The following is an 18,256-nucleotide window of genomic DNA, read 5'->3' on the forward strand; positions in this document are numbered from 1 at the left end:
ATTATAGATATGGTTTCTTCAAGCTACTAGGTCTAAGAGGATACCAATAAATCACCTCCAAGTTGTGTCAAGCTAGGGTACCTTTGTCCTCAATTGTTAAATGCTTTCGTCAAGAGTAGACTCCTTATGGCGTTAGAAACACTGGAGGATCGTGGAATTCCCCTTCTTGCCTAGACAAGAATAAGGGTCGTCCCCTCTCTACCATGCACAAAAGTGGGTTCGATGGATAAAAGGGATCATTTTTACTTTGAGTTTCATGTGGGAGTTTGCCTTTGTTGTTGTTTTCCCCCCCAATTTCTTGTGGCATTTGACATGTGAGAACAATTTCTTTTTGCCATTTCTTAATGTTTGGCATTTGATGCTTGACAATTTCAACGGTTTTTGCATTTTCTTTTGAACATTTCAAAGTCACCCCAATTAGTAACGAGGGTGCCTTATATTTGAAGCTTAGGAGTTCTTATTTTTGTACTCCTCTTTTCTTTTGATGCAAATTGCAAACTTTTTCATTTTTTTTCATTGCTTGAATTCAAATTTTGAACAATTTTTGAGCCCATTCCCTTTTTGATGACAAAATGTGGTAGAATATGGAAGATGGTTGCATGGTTTCAAGGGTCGCCTTGGAATAAACGGTAGCCAAGGAGTTATCACACCATAAGGTACTCTTGACTAGGCCTTAATCCATGGGTCAAAGGATACTAGCATGACACATCCTAGGGTGTTTTACAAGCATTCTAATGAGCAAAGTCTCAAGAAGAAAAAGTATCTACAAGGGCCTTATATACACTTGTCAAGTTTCCCAAATAGACGTTTTCACAAAATTTTCCTAAATGCAACTACATGCCATGATGCAACTATCATATATACAACCTAATGCAAATGCTTCTACCAACTAGTATGCCAAATAATCTAAATGCAACTCCTATAATCACATTGTTTCATACCGCATCAATCAAAACAAAGCCACATAGTCATTAACATAAAGAGGAAAAAGGAGATTGGAAAGATCATACCATGCGGTCTTCATGATCCTCATGTCTTGGATGTGGCGTAGTCGATCAATGTGAAAAGGATAGATAAACAAACAAACAAGTATATACAATATATACAAAACTACACTACAAAGGAATAAACATGTTTTTGGTTTTTTCAATTTTTCAAATTTTTAGAGTTTTTGATTTTATGGAACAAAAGAACATATTTTTGTTTTTTTCAGAAATTTTCAATTTTTATCATTTTTTTTATTTAAAGGTCAAGTTAGAATTTCCCATCTCCACACTAGTATGGACATTGTCCTCAATGGCCAATACGATGGGAAACTATGCAAGCTAATACGAGAATGCATGAATTCTACACTAAATGCAAACTACATGACATATATAAACAAGTGAATGCATTCTAAACTATACTATATGATGCATGAAATTTGTTTTGGTTGGAGAGCATAATTTGAATTAACTCCCATTTCTTGTGCTTGAATTTCCCCAAACCAAATATGACACTATTGCTAGTGTAGAAATTGGGGGAGTTCATGCACAAGTATGCTATGCATGAAACTAAATTGTCATTTTGGATTGTACAAGGTGGGAACAATATAAGACACCTCAATGAGACCGAGGTGGGAGTTCTCTAGGTGTTGCTAGGACTCAAAACCAATGATCAAGATTAAAATAATTGAAAACAAGAGAAATGAACAAAGCTAAAGGAGGTGTAGGAGACTCACAATGGATATGTGGCATCCTCCAGAAAGCTTGCTAATCCTCTATTGTTGCTCATGGCGATATCTCATAACTTCCATCGTCATCATCAACATCCTCACTATCATTATCGTCATCTACCTCCATGGACCCGGAGGTTTCACCATTATCTTCATCACTTGAGCTTTCCATTTCTTCTTCCTCATCTTTCTCTCCTTCTTCTTTTTCTTCTTCTTCTTCTTCTTCCTCACTCTCAACAACAATCTCCTTTCCTTTGGTAACCTCACTACCCATGCTAGCATCTCTAGGAGCATTAGGAAAGAACACTTCCCTATTCGCCCAACTAGGCAAAGGACATGATGGATCAAGGAGTCCCTGCCTAGCTAAGTGTAGGAGGGGCGGATATTGGGCCCTTTAAGCATTGACCCGGTTGCTCTTGAGGGGTTCTAGAAACAGCTTAGACATGATCCTTTGAATCAGGAACTTTGTAATGCTGAAGCTGCGTGTGCACAGGAACTTAGGTTACTAAAGACTGCTTGTGCCCAATACCTTCAGCAAAAATCAAAAGAAAAATGGTTGGATGAGGGTGACTCTAACTCTGCTTTTTTTTCATGCTAGTATTAAGCATAGAAGAATGAAGAATAGAGTTTACCAGATTAAAAGTATGACTGGATTGCTGTGTACGCACCAGGATGAGATTCAGGGTGCTTTTGAAGAATATTATGACACTCTTTTAGGCACTTCTAAACCTGTTGTACCTGTTAATATGGATGTTGTCAGGCAAGGGGCTTGCCTAACCAGTGAACATCATATCATCTTACAAGCTCCTATCACTGAAGATGAATTAAGACTGCTTTATTCTCCATTCCTGGTACCAAAGCTCCTAGACCAGATGGTTATAGCAGTCAGTTTTTCAAAGATGTCTGGTCCATCATTGGGAAGGATATTATTGCTGCTGTAAAGAATGTTTTTATCTCTGGGAAACTTCTTAAAGCTTGCAATGCAACTGTCCTCACTTTGATACCAAAGGTGGATGTCCCTGAGCATGTTACTCAATTTCGGCCAATTGCTTGTTGCAACACTATTTATAAATGTGTTACAAAAGTTATTTGCAATAAATTGAGTACTATTGTACCAGATATAGTTAGCCCATCTCAAAGTGCCTTTATAAAGGGTAGGGACATTGTGGGAAATGTGCTTTTTTGTCAAGATTTAATAAGATTGTATAAAAGAAGAGCCTGTTCACCAAGGGTAATGATGAAGATTGATCTACAAAAGGCTTATGACTCTGTTGAATGGGATTTCCTTAGACAAATGTTGAGTGCTCTTAACTTCCCCAGACATTGGTTTGAGCTCATCATGCAATGTGTGAGTACTCCCACCTATTCTATGGCTTTAAATGGGAATGTATTTGGGTATTTTCATGGGAAACGAGGACTTAGACAAGGGAATCCTCTTTCCCCCCCTCTCTTCACTATATGCTTGGACTACCTTAGTAGGATCTTAGTATGGGTTCAGAGGAGGAAAGAGTTCAGATACCACCCCCTTTGTAAAAGAGTGCAGCTAAGTCATGACTATTAGAAAAAGTCTCATCGACATCGGTTATTTTACCCTATTTACATCGCTTTTGTGGCGATGTTTCTGGGGGCGACGTATTTAGTATTTTTAGCTAAACATCGGTTTCAGAACCGATGTAAATAGTATAAAATTAACATCGATTATGGGTAAAAGTGATGTTAATAGTGTTTCAATTACATCGGTTTTGGTCTAAAATCGATGTAAATAGTATATTATTAACATCGGTTATAGGTGAAAAGCGATGTTAATAATGTCTCAATTACATCGGTTTTGGTCTAAAACCGATGTAAATAGTATATTATTAACATCGGTTATAGGTGAAAAGCGTTGTTAATAGTGTCTCAATTACATCGGTTTTTGTTTGAAACTGATGTAATGTAAATGGCATTTTTACATCGTTTTGTCTGAAACTGATGTATGAAACTGATGTCGTATGATTCAGAATGACGATTTACTCTTAAGCTAATTGTGAATTTTTACACTGTTAGGGGCCTGCAAAATAAATCAATATAAAAATAACAGCCCTGCATCTCATTCCTTCCAACAATTTTAAACACTACATATTTATTTTACCAAAAAAATATCATAGCGTATACAATTTCGTCCATTCAAAATAATTTAAAATGTACACTACAAGCTTCTACGACGCAAAATGTGTATTTTCAATTACAATTTCTAGAAATCTAAATCATACATACTCTAGACGTTCTTTCCACAATAAAGCGACCAAAGCTCTCGAACCTCGTTCATTTGTTCAATTGTCATTTGCGAACCTGAAACACACTACAAATAAGAACAAGGATTATTAGGCCACACTTAGAAAATACAAACAATATCTACACATAGACACTAGTAGAAAAAGTACCAAGCATGTCGGATTTAAGTTCCTTAATATTTGATGGAAATTAAGTTATAATTTGGTGGGATAATAACGGAAATTGTTATAATTTGGTTTTAGTATACGACAACCAACCTTTTCATTCTTACGAGCTTACCAAACAAAAGCAGTAAGTACTACCTAGTACCAACATCAAATCCCTGCACTTGTGAAGTAATAATCCATAATTCTATAGCTACCAACATTTACAGGACAGAAGTCGCCAACAGAAAGTAGAAAAACATAATTTGCAGCTTCAAAATGACCATGGCTCATAAAAAACCAACAGAACATGCATTTTGAGATCTCGAAAATAAACGTTATTTGGAAATGGAACAGTAATCATTAAGTTGAAGCAATAAGAGAGGGCATGCACCTGAACAGGAGTAAATGACAAATTCAAAGTTAACCCGGTGGTAGTGCCACTACTTCCATACCGTTTCTCCTTAGATCTGTCAACAATAATGAGGAGATATCAACAAATAGCAAAGAAGCATAAGTACCAGAATTCAGGCAAATTGAACAACTTCTCTATGTGTGCCACAGATAAAATATGGATAACTTTCATAAAAACATATAAAGATCAGCATATTCATCAAAACTTTTGTCACTACCATCCCTTTTCGTCCAAATTTTGCAGCCCAAACAATGCTTTAAGATTGGAGTTTGCCTTAAAAAATGTTAAAACCTAAATTCACCGACATATAAATAATACTAACAACCACCACCATAGTTTATCATCCATATTTAAGATGGAATGAATAATGAAATAAACTACCTTGAAAGTAGTATTATGAATGAGCATCTCGCAAACTATTACAAGGAGCAGATTTAAGATTTTCGGAAAAGGAAAGGGAAAACAAGCAAGTAAAATAGAATTTTACCTTTTCTCATGGAATGCTTTGATCCAATAAGTTCAGCAATCTAGAATATTCACCTAACAAAGAAATAAATGAGAAGAATTAATCACTCATTGTGTGGTAACTAATCAAATGCTTATCGTCGATTTTCATTTACTGTCAATGAAAGGTTCAACAGCCACCAAATTCCTATGAACCCATATAAAACATAAAAAATAAAACAAGGTATAATGACTTCATTAGATGAAGAAAGTTGTTTAACTAGGCTTGTCAAACTTTACTAATCAATGAAAGAACAAACCAGCAGTATAAATTTATTTGCGCGAGAGTAACATGATCACATATTGAACATTATTGATGAAAATAGAATTTGTTCCTTTAAACCTGACTTGAGTGGTACATAAATTTCCAATAACATTATATAAAATACTTTAATATGATCAAAGGGTGAGAAAACTTACCACTTCATGAACTTGTACATTTGTTAAAATGACAACCTGGTAAAATCACAATAGAGTGGCAAATTACTTATATTACAACCAATAGGATGTACACTAATCTAATTTCTGGGCATAAAGCAGTATCAAACAATGGGTAAAAACGAAATTAAAAAAAAGATTCAAAGTTGAAGAATATAGTAAACGCAATTCTGACAGAGAGAACCAAAAAAATTACATGAATGGTTAACACAATAACTTGGGATTATTAGTAAATTAAAAGGGTTGATAATAAAGGGGGTTTAATAGCTGCAGTAAATTAAATTTCATTTAAGAGAAATAGGGTTTAATGTAACTATGATTAAGAGATACCAAAATTTAGGATCATAAAGGAAAACGAAGAGGTCGAACGCAAAATTACCGTCAATCGCAGTAGCTTGCCTCAAATTGCTAGAGGTTGCTATCAAGTTGACGTCGAAGGGGATCTAGGTGCACTGGCAGTTTCACAGATAAATAACCCTCCGTTTATGATATACGGATTACGGGAGTAATATTTAATTTATTTATTTGAATATAAGAAACCGATTTATCGTAGGAACGGTTTCATATCCTAAAAATAAGACACCAGTTTTGCTTATCACCGGTTTCTCGTATTAAAGAAACCGGTTAGGATATCCAACCGATCTCTTATCAATGGTCTCTTTGAACATTTTTGTAGTAGTGCTTCTTGGCAGCTTTTACAATAAGCTTGCTGGGACCAGCTGACATACGAAATTTACCACTTCCGCCTTGACCAGGCATGCCATATCCTTCTCCCAACCCATCACTTGTATGACAAATAAAGTGAAACTTAACACAACTTTCAACTATTCAAGGCTTCAAACCAAAAAAAAAATTATAAAGCAATGGGATTACAACAGTAGTAGATAATTAAGAGGGGGAAAAAAAAGATAAAACCCACTCTTTGATAACAAGAGAGCTCATAAAATACAAAAATCCGCTACCACAAGTCCACAAGTTCATATTGCAACAAGATAGTGAACAAAAAATCCTAAGATTCATCCCAACGATTTAATTTAGTACCTGTAGGTACTAAATGTAGCAGGGCAACTTCACAATTATAGCCTAGTATTAAAACATGAACATTATAGAGGCTAACATTATAAACATGAACATCATAGTTAAGCCCTTCAGTTTTTGTTCTAGCGTTTAACTACCAGTGAAAAATTTAAATTTAGGGCTTGCTTGGATTGAGGGTAATAGGAGGGGAATGAATAGGGGAGTAATATGTGAGGTGTATTTCCCATGTTTGGTATGCGGGTAATTATTCACCTCCTAGAATTATTACCCTTGTGAAGGGGTAATACATTACCCACCCTCCCCCCTGGGTAATGATTAAGGGAGTAAAAGATCTACACAGTAATCATTACTCTTATGCCAAACATATCATCAAGGAACTCATTACCCACTAATTAATTTTCCCAGTAATTATCGCCCAATAAAACTTACCCCTTAATAATTCCATGGATTCCGGGCAAGCCCTTGGTGTTTAAAATCATGTTATAGCCAATTGAGCACAATTAAAAAAGCAAATATTGCAGTAGTTCACAAGCTATAACTAAAACAAAAAAAAATCATATTGTTTAAATCTACAACTAAAACAATGGAATCAGAACGTCTAGACGCAAATTTTCCACTACAAAAGTGAAAGCTATGAATTGGCAAAAATTCCTAAAACTAGAAAGTAAAACTTACTTTACATATTATCAAGATATTAAAGCTAAATTTAACCGGTGGCAACCAACAATAGTGATTAGTAGCAACTACGTGAAACTCATCCTTAAAGACCACTGCTAACTCTAATGACAGGGGTAGGAACGATGAGACGAAAAGCTAAGCATTAAATTCACAATTTTCACATTGACAGTAAAGAATCTATGCGTTTAATTTTGCTGCCTCTATGCGTTTTAGTTGATTTTTGTACATTGACAGTAAAGAATCTCTTTTTGTGACAAAGATGAGACGAAAAGCTAAGCATTAATTTCACAATTTTCACACTTCTAAATTAATCTTCAAGAATAAACAAACACCGGCGAATAACTAAAAATAAATAACCCAACACTTTCTTAAACTCGAAGCATTACCATCTAGAACCTACAACAGAACAAACAAGGATTTCTTTTATAAGAATTTTCCTTTTAAATTAAGTGACAGCTATTTCCTAAAGGTTCTAAAGTCATGAAGAGGGGAAAAGGAGGAAGGCGATACACTAAACCAACTCTTAACTTGACAAAGCTCCAAAATTCACAGGAAGAAGAAAGATGACAACTTATGCATAGAGCTGTTGCTAGGCAAAAGGCAATAAATAATATCACGTCAAACACTTCGGAATTGTAAATAATCTGCTCACCCGTAATTCATCACATGCCCAGTAATATTGCGTTTACTTTCCACCCGGACCACCAAATACTTCTTCCCAGGATTCCAACAGCATCAAAATCTTCTCCCGCACATGCAAATCTCCCTGAAACCAATTGATTTTAGATACCAGCCTACTTAATATAATATATATGCGTCTGTGCTTCACTACTGTCTAAGAATGACTGGAGAAAAAGCATGCCGACAATAGCGACAAACTCTCACGTAACATATGCTAGCTTTATTCTTGAGATACTAATAACGTTGATAAAGCTTAGCAAGCAATGGTTGAAAGAGGTAAAAATGAGAAACAAACACCGGCGAATTATACACGGATCCGTGAGTTTTAGTGTATCAACGAAACCTTAATTAATCTTCAAGAACAACACTTTAATTAATCAACACTCGGTCACTCACAACCCTTCAAATCTTTAATTAATCAACAACATCACTATAATTTCATAAATTATCAAAAACTTGAAATTAGATAAATCAAAACACACAAACCCTAAATTGAGAAATTAGGGAAAAATGGAAAACTCAAAACTGAGAAAGGAACACAAACCTGGTGGGATGAGGTCGACGACAGGGAAAGGTTGCGGTAGGGAGAGGCCGGCAGACAGTGGTGAAGAGAGCAGACAAGAGCGAGGCAAGTAAAGAGAAAAATAGAGCGTGGACGGTAATGGAAAAGTGAAGGGTCGTGTTAACTGTGAAGAGAGGAGGGTAGGGCAGTGTTTATTAATCTTTTGCACTGAATGAGAATTCTTTTACATCAGTCATTTAAAAACGATGTCAATAATACCCCGTTTACATCGTTTATGTTAAAACCGATGGTAGAAATATTTTTGTACATTATTTTTAAAAATAACCGATGTAAGGGAAAAAAATTATACACATTTTACATCGGTTTTGGTAGAACCGATGGTATTTATAAACATTTACATCGTTTCAACAAAAATCGATGTTTTTGTGGCGATGTCAATAGGACTTTTTCTACTAGTCACCTATGCTTTGCAGATGACTTAGTTATGTTTTGCAGAGGTGATGTCCCATCTGTAATGTTGATGCTGAGGGCTTTTAAATCGTTTTCTTTAGCTTCTGGCTTGGTGATGAATCAAGGAAAATCTGAAATTTATTGCAATGGGGTTGATAAACATACCATGTCAATGTTGGGTAGGATATCTGGCATGCATAGAGGTAAAATTCCTTTCAAATATTTGGGAGTGAATATTTCTCCTAAAAGATTGGGTGTTAATGATTGTCAATGCCTCATTGATAAAGTTACTACCAGAATATGAAGTTTGGGGTCAAGAAAATTGTCTTATGCTGGTAGAGTGGTGATGATTAAGGCTGTTCTAAGTACACTCCACAACTATTGGGCTCGAATTTTTATCCTTCCTAAAACTATTCTTGCAAGGATTGAATTTCTATGCAGGCAGTTTCTATGACATGGCACTGAAATGAAGGAGAGTCCAGCACTGGTTGCTTGGGAGCAAATCTGCAAGCCAAAAAAGAAGGGAGGGCTAGGTTTGAAAAATCTTTACTGGTGGAATATTGCTGCAGTAGCCAAGTATGTTTGGTGGATTGCCAAAAAAACTGATCATCTATGAGTCCGCTGGATTCATGCTGTTTATATGAAAGATAGAGATTGGGAGGATTATACACCAGGCAGTGGAGCTAGTTGGGCATGGAGAAGGATTTGGTGGGTTAAGGACCTAGTTAAACACAATATGTTCAATGACACTCTTTCTGATTATACAATTAAACTAGGATACAGTTGGCTAGTTGATGAGGGGATGGATATTTCTTGGCATGCTTGGACCTCTAACAAACTGATTGTCCCAAAGCATGGATTCATTCTCTGGTTAGTGGCTCATAGGAGGCTCTTAACACAAGATAGATTATTTCGAATGGGGATTATTCAACTGAACTGTTGCTATCTTTGCGGAGCTGATGAAGAAAGTTTGGAGCATCTGTTCTTTCAATGTCCATTCAGTTGCAGATGCTTGACTTTACTTTCAGAATGGCTTTAAGTGTAGCTTCCTGATAAGAACATACTGTCATGGTGGGTGCAACAGAGGTGCAGATCTTTACAGCAGAAACATGCTCTTGCTGCAGTACTGGTTGCAGCAGTTTACTTCATTTGGTGGTGCATGAACAAATGCCGGTTTGAAGAGTCTGTTCCTATGCCAAAGGTGTTGATGAAGGGATGTGATACGTGCATTTTATATAGTCCTTTTTGGCCTTTTTATGCACGTATTTCTATGCTATTATCGTAGTTTTATGCTACGAAATGCCCCGAATATGCTACTTTGGTTTGTTTTGTCTTATTTGCAGGAATGAACCGGAAAATGGTGAAATCGAGCCTTTTACCATCCGTTTAGCATGAATTTGGAGGAAGAGTGAATTTGGAGCGGGAATGTAGCTATTTTAAGATGCGCAAAGAAAAAAGATAGCTAGGCGAGCAAAGGAAGAACTTCAAATTTCTGGTGCCTACTTTGAAAAGCCATATCTCGAGTTCTACAACGTATATTTCGGTGATTCTAATTGGAGATGAAAGCTTGTCCTCTTAGCTTTCCAACGCCACCAGAATCGTCCTGTTTGCCCAAGTAACGAAGCAATGGCAGCCGTTTGAAGTTCAGTGCGCAAAGCAGGAAATTGTGCGCTGGAAAGTACTCGATCGAGTACAATTATGTTCGATCGAGTCCTTTTTCTACTCGATCGAGTGGTTTCTCTAATGGGCTCGGGCTTTTTAGCTTTAATCCATCATTAGGTTAAATAAAATCCTATTTTTCTTATAAATAGGAAGGGGAGACGTCATTTAGATCTCTCTTCTCTCTCTTGTCAACTGTTTTACAACTGGATATTATCATTTAGATCTCTCTTCTCTCTCTTGTCAACTGTTTTACTACTGGATATTATTTTCTCTCTATTTTCTGGATCTCTTCCACTGTAACATTCTCTTTTCCCTTTTCTTTCATTTTATTTAATGTTTATTTCTTTCCTCTTTGCTTTTGTTCTTACTTTTATTATGTCTAGCTAATTTCTCTGCTATGATTAGGCGATTCAATGGATGAATGTTAATTGCTAATTAGTTTATAGATTGGTCGTTGTTGTTTTAGTCTTTGTTGTTAATCACTGCTATAATTGTATCCTACTAGTTGAATTGATGCAATTAGCCTTTTAATTTTGGTAAGCCTTGACCTAGACCGAAAGGTTGGAAGGAGTGAGACCCGCAGTGAACAATGGGATGCTTTAGTGAGGGCGAAAGTTAAGCTAATAGCATTTTAGGGCGAATTGAGACCGAAAGGAGATATTCGTTGCCCCTTAGACCGACACATCGACGATCCGTGACCTTAAACTGCGATTGACTGACGTTCATTGATGACCCGAAATCCTAGTTCCCTCTCTCTTCCTTGTTAATTTCTCTTATCTTTATTTCTCTTGCCTTAGTCTCAGTAGCTTAGTTAAATCAAATCAAAACTCCCACACTGTGACATTAGACAGAACGAGTAGACAAGTGAATAGTGACCGCCTCCTTGTGGAGATCGACCCTACTTACCGCTGACTTCTGTTAGTAGTACTTATGTATTTATTTTTGGTACTAAAATGACGGTATCAGGATGTAAGAAGGAAGTACAGATGAGATTAAGTAGTTGTAGACATCCGTCTAAATTCTCAAAAATCAATGACTGGTTTAATAGAATATGTAGTAATTGAGGGTGAATACCTTAGGCTTTGTCTGTTCACTTAAGGCAAGCTTGTAAGTGCTAAATTGTATGGGGTGTTTTATGATCATTAATGAAAGCTTACATTTTCCCCAAAAAAAAAGCATTGACCCGGTCCTCATAAGCTTCCCTATGCGTATGTTGCATCAATTAGGTCAAGTAATCGTTACCTACCTCAACATCTTTGGGTCGGAATTCTTGGTAGGTAAACGGATAGGGTGGAGTCACAATGGAGGAGGAGGAGGAGGGCTCGACAATAGTTTCCCTATGTTGTTGCATAATCAACTCGGCTTCATCGGAGAGTGGAAGAAGATAATTTGGGCTTCGGACATTGAGTCGGCAAATCTTGTTTGGTAGAATGAAGGACTTAGCATCTTTGGTGAGCCACTCAAATTTGTTGTCAAGATTATCATTCTTGACCCAATGAAATTTGTTGATCATAGTGGCTAAATCAATAAGATTTCCACCTCTAACCGGCATGTAAGTCTTGTCTTTGTTAAAATCCGGGTTGAAGTGTTTTGCTAACCATGTTACTAATCCTCCATTCACTATAAAGGCCGCCCCATCTTTCCCATGGTCAATTGTAAGCCACCTTTCAAGTAAGAGTTGAAGTACATTGTATTTATTGGTGAACTTCTTGTCGACATTCATGGTTGATTCAAGGTAGATGAAGTCGAGTTCGGTGAAATGATTAGTGCCCTTCCTTGCAATTAAAGTATTTCCCACAACCTTATGTCATACCCTTATACCGGATGGTGGACATAAAGGGCACGACTCTCATGGAAGGATTCAAATTTTCTTCCGGTGATTGCTTTCCATAGAGGGGCGGGGTCATATTTCGAGGGCTTCTTCACATAAGGAGAATGGTCCTTAAGACCAAACACCTCGCCAAACTCATTCAAAGACATATTTCTATCCTTGTTTTCTAGGCGGAATTCAACATTGTTTCGAGCCTCTACCTTAGTGATTTTCAAAGAGCTTATAAATTCCATGGTAAGGGAGAGGTAAGTCAATTCTTGCATGTTAAATAGTGTAAGTAACCTCATAGACTCGGAGAAGTTCTTGGCCCTCTCAAGAACACCCAATTTGGCTAAAGCATCTTGACATATAAACTTGGTGGGCAAAACTGTTTTCTTAGCAAGAGATATAAAAGCTTTCCTATGCGAATCGGTTGTGAAAGTTACCTCCGGATATTCTTGTAATTGCTCAATAACCGGAATAGGAGTAGCTTCCACCATAGGAGTAGGAACCTCTTGATTTTCCACTCTTGCTTGTTGTACCACCATAGCCTTTGAGGCTTGAAGAGCTTGTTGCCTCTTTGAAAGATTTTATTTTGTGAGTGCCTTGTTTCCACTTTTAGTCCTTGCCATAATGCTTCTTCTTATTAAGAATGTATCAACAAACCAAAGTTTTGCTTGAATGCTCCTAGTATCCTCAAGGTTCAATGAATCCCTAATCGATTTTGGATTTTTCGAATTTGCCTTGAAACTCTAGAAAATCGATTCAATTTTTGAGGATTTTGGTGTTTTGATGGCTTCTTGTTGATAAAGGAGTAATTTGATTGTGTTTAGAGGAAGTGTGGGTTTGATTTTGGTGAATTTGGTTGAGGATTTTGAGTTTTGTGGATGAGGGGATTGAGGGTTTTGAGGGTTTTGGATGTGTGTTTGTGTTTTGAAAGAATGAAATGAATTGGGAAGGGGGGTTTTAAATCCCGTGTTATAGCATTCAGTAGCAGGAGACGAGCGGATTCTTCAGGAGACGCTCGGATCGTAAGACAGTCAGCTGAGAAATTTCTAACCCGTGCTGAGCCACGCGGATTCTGCAGGAGACGAGCGTCTTTCAGTGGAGACGAGCGTCTTTCAGTTGGGACTCTCGGATTGTAAGACAGAGTGAACGTTAAATTTTTGCACAGGTCAAGATGTGCAAATTCCCTTTGAGACGAGCGGATTTCTGCTAAGACGGGCGTCTTCTGCTCGGTTTTTAGAACAGTCCCAGAATTTCAACTTTAGCTCTCCCAAGACGAGCGTCTTAGATCCAGGACGCTCGGATCATGCCCAAGACGAGCGGATTCCTCTCTGGGACGCTCAGATCTTCTCCTTTACAGCACCCACGAGTTCAGTTCCACTCGTGGGGATTCATTTCCCATATCATTCTTCTTCATTCCTTTGTTCAACATTGTGGGTGCACTATGAAGGCTCGGATAGCCTAGGCAATTGCTGTCCTCACACTAAAGCAAACACTACACATCAAGAAACATTAAAGTACCTCCCTCACTTTCTCTCATAATTAAAATCTTGATCAAAGTATATTGCAAATCTAAAATTGACAAAAATGCAATACAAGAAGTAAAATGCAAGTTAAGAGTTTGAATATTTATAAATGGTGGTTTAGGGAGGACTCCACCAAACTCTCACTCTTGAATGAGATGTCAAGGGGGTATAGCCAAGGTGTTGTTGATGTTCTCAATACCTTATAGAAGTAGTCGAAGGCTTGTTCATTATCATTATAAAGATCTTCAATGGACCTTTGCACTTTGTGTTCTTCATGGTGGTGACTTGAGCCAAGATAGTCACTAAAGCCTTGGTCTATAGCATTGCCAATGTAAGGATTGACTAACCCATCGAATTCGTCATCCCATAGACCATATACTTCACTAGCTTGCTTCCCTATAGTATCATGAGTTGATGAAAGCAACTCCTCTTTCTTGTTGTCATAGCCAATGAGGCCTTCTTCCTTACTTGTCATAATTGGTGGTGAGCTATCCAAGCTCTTATTGTTTTGAAAATTTCCTTGCTCTTTGTATGGAACATCTTGAGGATTATCCACTTTCTTCTTCCATATGGGTGGTGGTTTTTTACCCATAGCTTGATCTTTACATTGAGATGCCAACTTCTTCCTATCACTTTCTCGGCTACAGTGATCAATCTTGAAACAGGCTCATGTAATCGGGGAGCTCTCATTTTCTTATCAAGATTAAAGGTGATCGTCTCATTTCCCACTTCAAGTGTGAGTTCCCCATGCTTCACATCAATTACCGCTCCCGCGGTATGTAAGAATGGTCTTCCTAAAATGATAGGAATGTTGGAATTTTCCTCCATGTCAACAATAACAAAGTCCACCGGGATAAAGAACTTGCCAATTCTTATGGGAACATCCTCCCATATCCCTAAAGGTGTCTTCGTTGATCAATCCACCATTTGAAGCATAATATTGGTGCACTTGAGTTCTCCTATTCCTAGCCTTTTGCACACCGAGTATGGCATGATACTCACACTTGCTCCAAGGTCACATAATGCTTTGTTGATTGTGGTATCGCCAATGGTGCATGGAATAGAGAAGCTTCCCGGATCTTTGAGCTTTGGAGGTGAACTTCCTTGTAGAATAGCACTACTCAACTTAGTGAATGCAATAGTCTCTAGCTTCCGGATGGATTTCTTCTTGGTAAGAACATCTTTCATGTATTTTGCATAGGCCGGAACATGATTGATCAATTCCGTGAATGGAATTGAGACTTCTAAGTTCTTCAAAATCTCCATGAAATTTCCAAGTTGTTCATCAAGCTTAGGTTTAGCTTGACGACTTGGGAATGGAAGTCTAATCACAATAGGCTCTTTCTCCTTAGCCTTCTCTTCATTCTTCTTCTTTGAAACTTTATTGGTGGTGTGTTCTTCTTCTTTAGAGTTCTCCACAACCCTTTGCTTGTCACTAAAATTCACAACATCTTCATCAATGGGCCTCTTCGGCCCTTCATACCTTGTACCACTTCTCAAATGGATGGCATTCACCGTTTTATGTCTTGGGGGATTACTTTGAGGTGGTAATTGCCCCTTTTGTCTTTGAGAGTTAGAAGATGCTAATTGAGTCATTTGAGTTTCTAGCATCTTGGTGTGGGCTAGTATGTGTTTGATGGTGATGTCTTTGGCTTGGCTATCTTTTTGCATTTGGGTGAAAAATTCTTGTTGGTTCTTTTGCATTTGGAGGACCGCTTTTTGAACATCAAAGCCTTGGTCATTTTGTTGATTGTATGTAGGTTAATTTTGATAACTTTGGCTTTGGTTATAAAAGGGTCTTTGAGCCTGATTTCTCATTGGTGGTGGGGGTGTATGTTGGTTGAAGGTTTTGAACATTTTGGCTTTTGTATGAAAGATTGGGATGGAATTTGGTATTCTCATTGTAATAGTTAGAATAAGGGGTACCACTCTTGTATGCTTGGAAAGCATTCACTTGTTCACCTATATTCACTTTGGTCGTGTCCCAAAGTTCCACAACTCTCACATACTCCACTTGGAATTGAGAACGATGCCACCATAGCATTAACATGTTGTCTAGGTGATTTGGAAGCTTCATCAAGTTTAGCCATAGCCTTCTCAAACTTCAAATTGATGGTGTCAATATGAGCACTTAGTTGAGCACCCAATTGAGTGATGGAATCTACCTCATGTTTTCCTCCTCTAGTAGCCTTTTGAGGTATACTATATTGTGAATTATGAACCGTTATTTCTTCAATTTTGGCCCATGTTTGATTGTCATCAGCTTCGGTAAACATACCATTGGATCCCATATTGAGGATATTGCGGGAATCTTCATAAAGACCGTTCCAAAATTGTTGTACAAGGAACCACTCACTAAGTCCATGGTGTGGACAAGAACGACAAGTGTCCTTAAATCTCTCCCATGCTTCATACAATGATTCCTCATCCCCTTGCTTGAACCCGGTGATTTGGGCTCTCAACATATTGGTCTTCTCCGGAGGATAGAATTTCTTGTAGAAAGCAAGTGCTAACTTCTTCCATGAGTCAATACCAAAGGTAGCCTTGTCTAGGCTCTTCAACCATTGATTTGCGGCACCAATCAAAGAAAAGGGAATAATACCCAAAGGTTGTGCCGAGTCAAATCTGCTCCCTCTTTTCCGTTGCAGAAAAGAGATCCCTTCCCCCCGCTTTCAAAAATGATGAATATGAAGGATTATACAAATATGAAGGCTGCAGGTACTATGGATCCTCTGACTCCCAATCGGGTTGTCTTCCCAAGTCTCGGCGGTGTTGCCTGTAGGTCGTGATGTGCCTTGAGATGGCCGTCTCCTGTCTACCTGCCGGGGGGGAATCCGCTCCCGGGTTGTCGCTCTACTGCGTCTGGCCTGTTATCTAGGCACCTTTTGAAGGCAGGGAGTGTGACAACATACACGCTTCCCTTTACTCCATAGGGCCTTCTTATCAGTTGCAGGGTTTGGTGGCCCGAAATTGACTTGGCTTTGCCTGATTTGGTATTGAGTAACCCCGGTTTGAGAAATCGCATCACAATAGTCACAAAACGTCTCCATATGTGAGTGAGGGTCTTCACTAGGCATCCCTCCAAATTGACTTCTCTCAACTAGTTGTATGAATGCGGATTTGGCAATGAAATTACCGACTAAGTGTTGTGGTGTGGGAGTATCATGTGGTAGGTTCTCCTCGGTTGGTACGGAATGCGATGAAAATTTAGGCATTGTGGGTTGATTTTGTGGTGGGTTTTGTATTGGGTTGTCCTCTCCTTCTTTTGCAAAAGGGTTGGTAAACTCAATGTTATTTGGTTGAATGTCTACAAACTCTCCAATACCTCTCAAAGTACCTCTAGCAACTCTTCTATTGTTGGTTAAGGTTCTTTCAATTTCAAGGTCAATAGGAAATGGATTACCTTGTGATCTCCCAGTCATGCAAAATATTAAACAACTCGAAAACAATTAGAACAATCTTGAGGAGATTGACTTCCCCAAGGTGAAGAAAGACACAACTAAAAACAATTAAAGAAAATCAAATCAAGTTAACACCGTCCCGGGCAACGGCGCCATTTTTTATGGAGCGGATAACAACTCGTCGTCAAAAGCTACCAACCAAAACAATATTTATAACTTCACAAACTACTCTTAGCAAAGGGCAAGTAAAGGTCGGATCCCAAGGGACGGGTACTGATGTAGGATTTTCAATTGTAAATGGTCGTGTCTTAGGGTGTCAAAAATTGGGGGGTGTCACAAATTGGGGTTGAGGTAGGAGATCAACTAAAACTAATCAACAATAAAAACAAAGCAAGTTAAATAGAATGGAGATGTAAACAATTAATTAAAAGCACTAGGTTGTCATGGGTTCATAGGGGATTCATGGGAGTTGATCATAAAAACACGTTCTCAATTATATAGCAAGCAATTATTGTTGTGATGGGATCGAGTTGATGTATAAGCTTACAATCCCTAAGAAGGTTTGGGTCCCGGAGCCGAATCGATTAGATTGTACAAAACCTACAAGTCGACTTAATCCTTCCTATTCAACTATATGCATGGTCTAATGAGGCTCGAGTTGGTGTATAAGCTTACAAGCCTCATTGAAAAGATAGGCGATGGGTAAAAAATGCAAGGATTCATAGGCTCGCATTTCATCAAACATAACATGTGCATAAGTTGAAATCACAACAAGCAAGCAATTTAATCATGAAAACATATTAGATTAAGCATGAATCATTCCCCATGTTTGTTTCCCCTAATTCCTCATTAACCCTAGCTAGGAGACTACTCACTCATTACCGAATTCAACATGCTAATAAGATTGTAAATCAAACTAACAAGGCTAAACATGATGAACAAATGAAAGTAATTAACAATAATTAAAACAAGGGTTAAGAGAATTATACCTAT

General features: G+C 37.9%; 1 long non-coding RNA gene and 1 other non-coding gene across 3 annotated transcripts; one reads left to right on the plus strand and one right to left on the minus strand.

Moving 5' to 3' along the window:
* Positions 1-3,813: 3,813 nt before the first annotated feature.
* On the minus strand, positions 3,814-8,621 carry LOC141607744 (uncharacterized). Of its 2 annotated transcripts, XR_012526944.1 has the most exons (7): positions 8,430-8,575; positions 7,857-7,970; positions 5,868-6,272; positions 5,471-5,506; positions 5,034-5,086; positions 4,526-4,601; positions 3,814-4,055 (listed from the first exon to the last, which is right to left on the minus strand). It is a non-coding gene; the product is annotated as an uncharacterized LOC141607744 (long non-coding RNA). The 2 variants fall into 2 exon arrangements; XR_012526943.1 differs by lacking the exon at positions 5,868-6,272 and having other exon boundaries at positions 8,430-8,621.
* A 7,599-nt stretch (positions 8,622-16,220) lies between these two features.
* On the plus strand, positions 16,221-16,327 carry LOC141621114 (small nucleolar RNA R71). Its single transcript, XR_012532104.1, has one exon. It is a non-coding gene; the product is annotated as a small nucleolar RNA R71 (small nucleolar RNA).
* Positions 16,328-18,256: the final 1,929 nt, after the last annotated feature.

The sequence above is a fragment of the Silene latifolia genome, chromosome 1 (assembly GCF_048544455.1).
Source record: "Silene latifolia isolate original U9 population chromosome 1, ASM4854445v1, whole genome shotgun sequence".
Lineage (NCBI taxonomy): Eukaryota > Viridiplantae > Streptophyta > Magnoliopsida > Caryophyllales > Caryophyllaceae > Silene > Silene latifolia.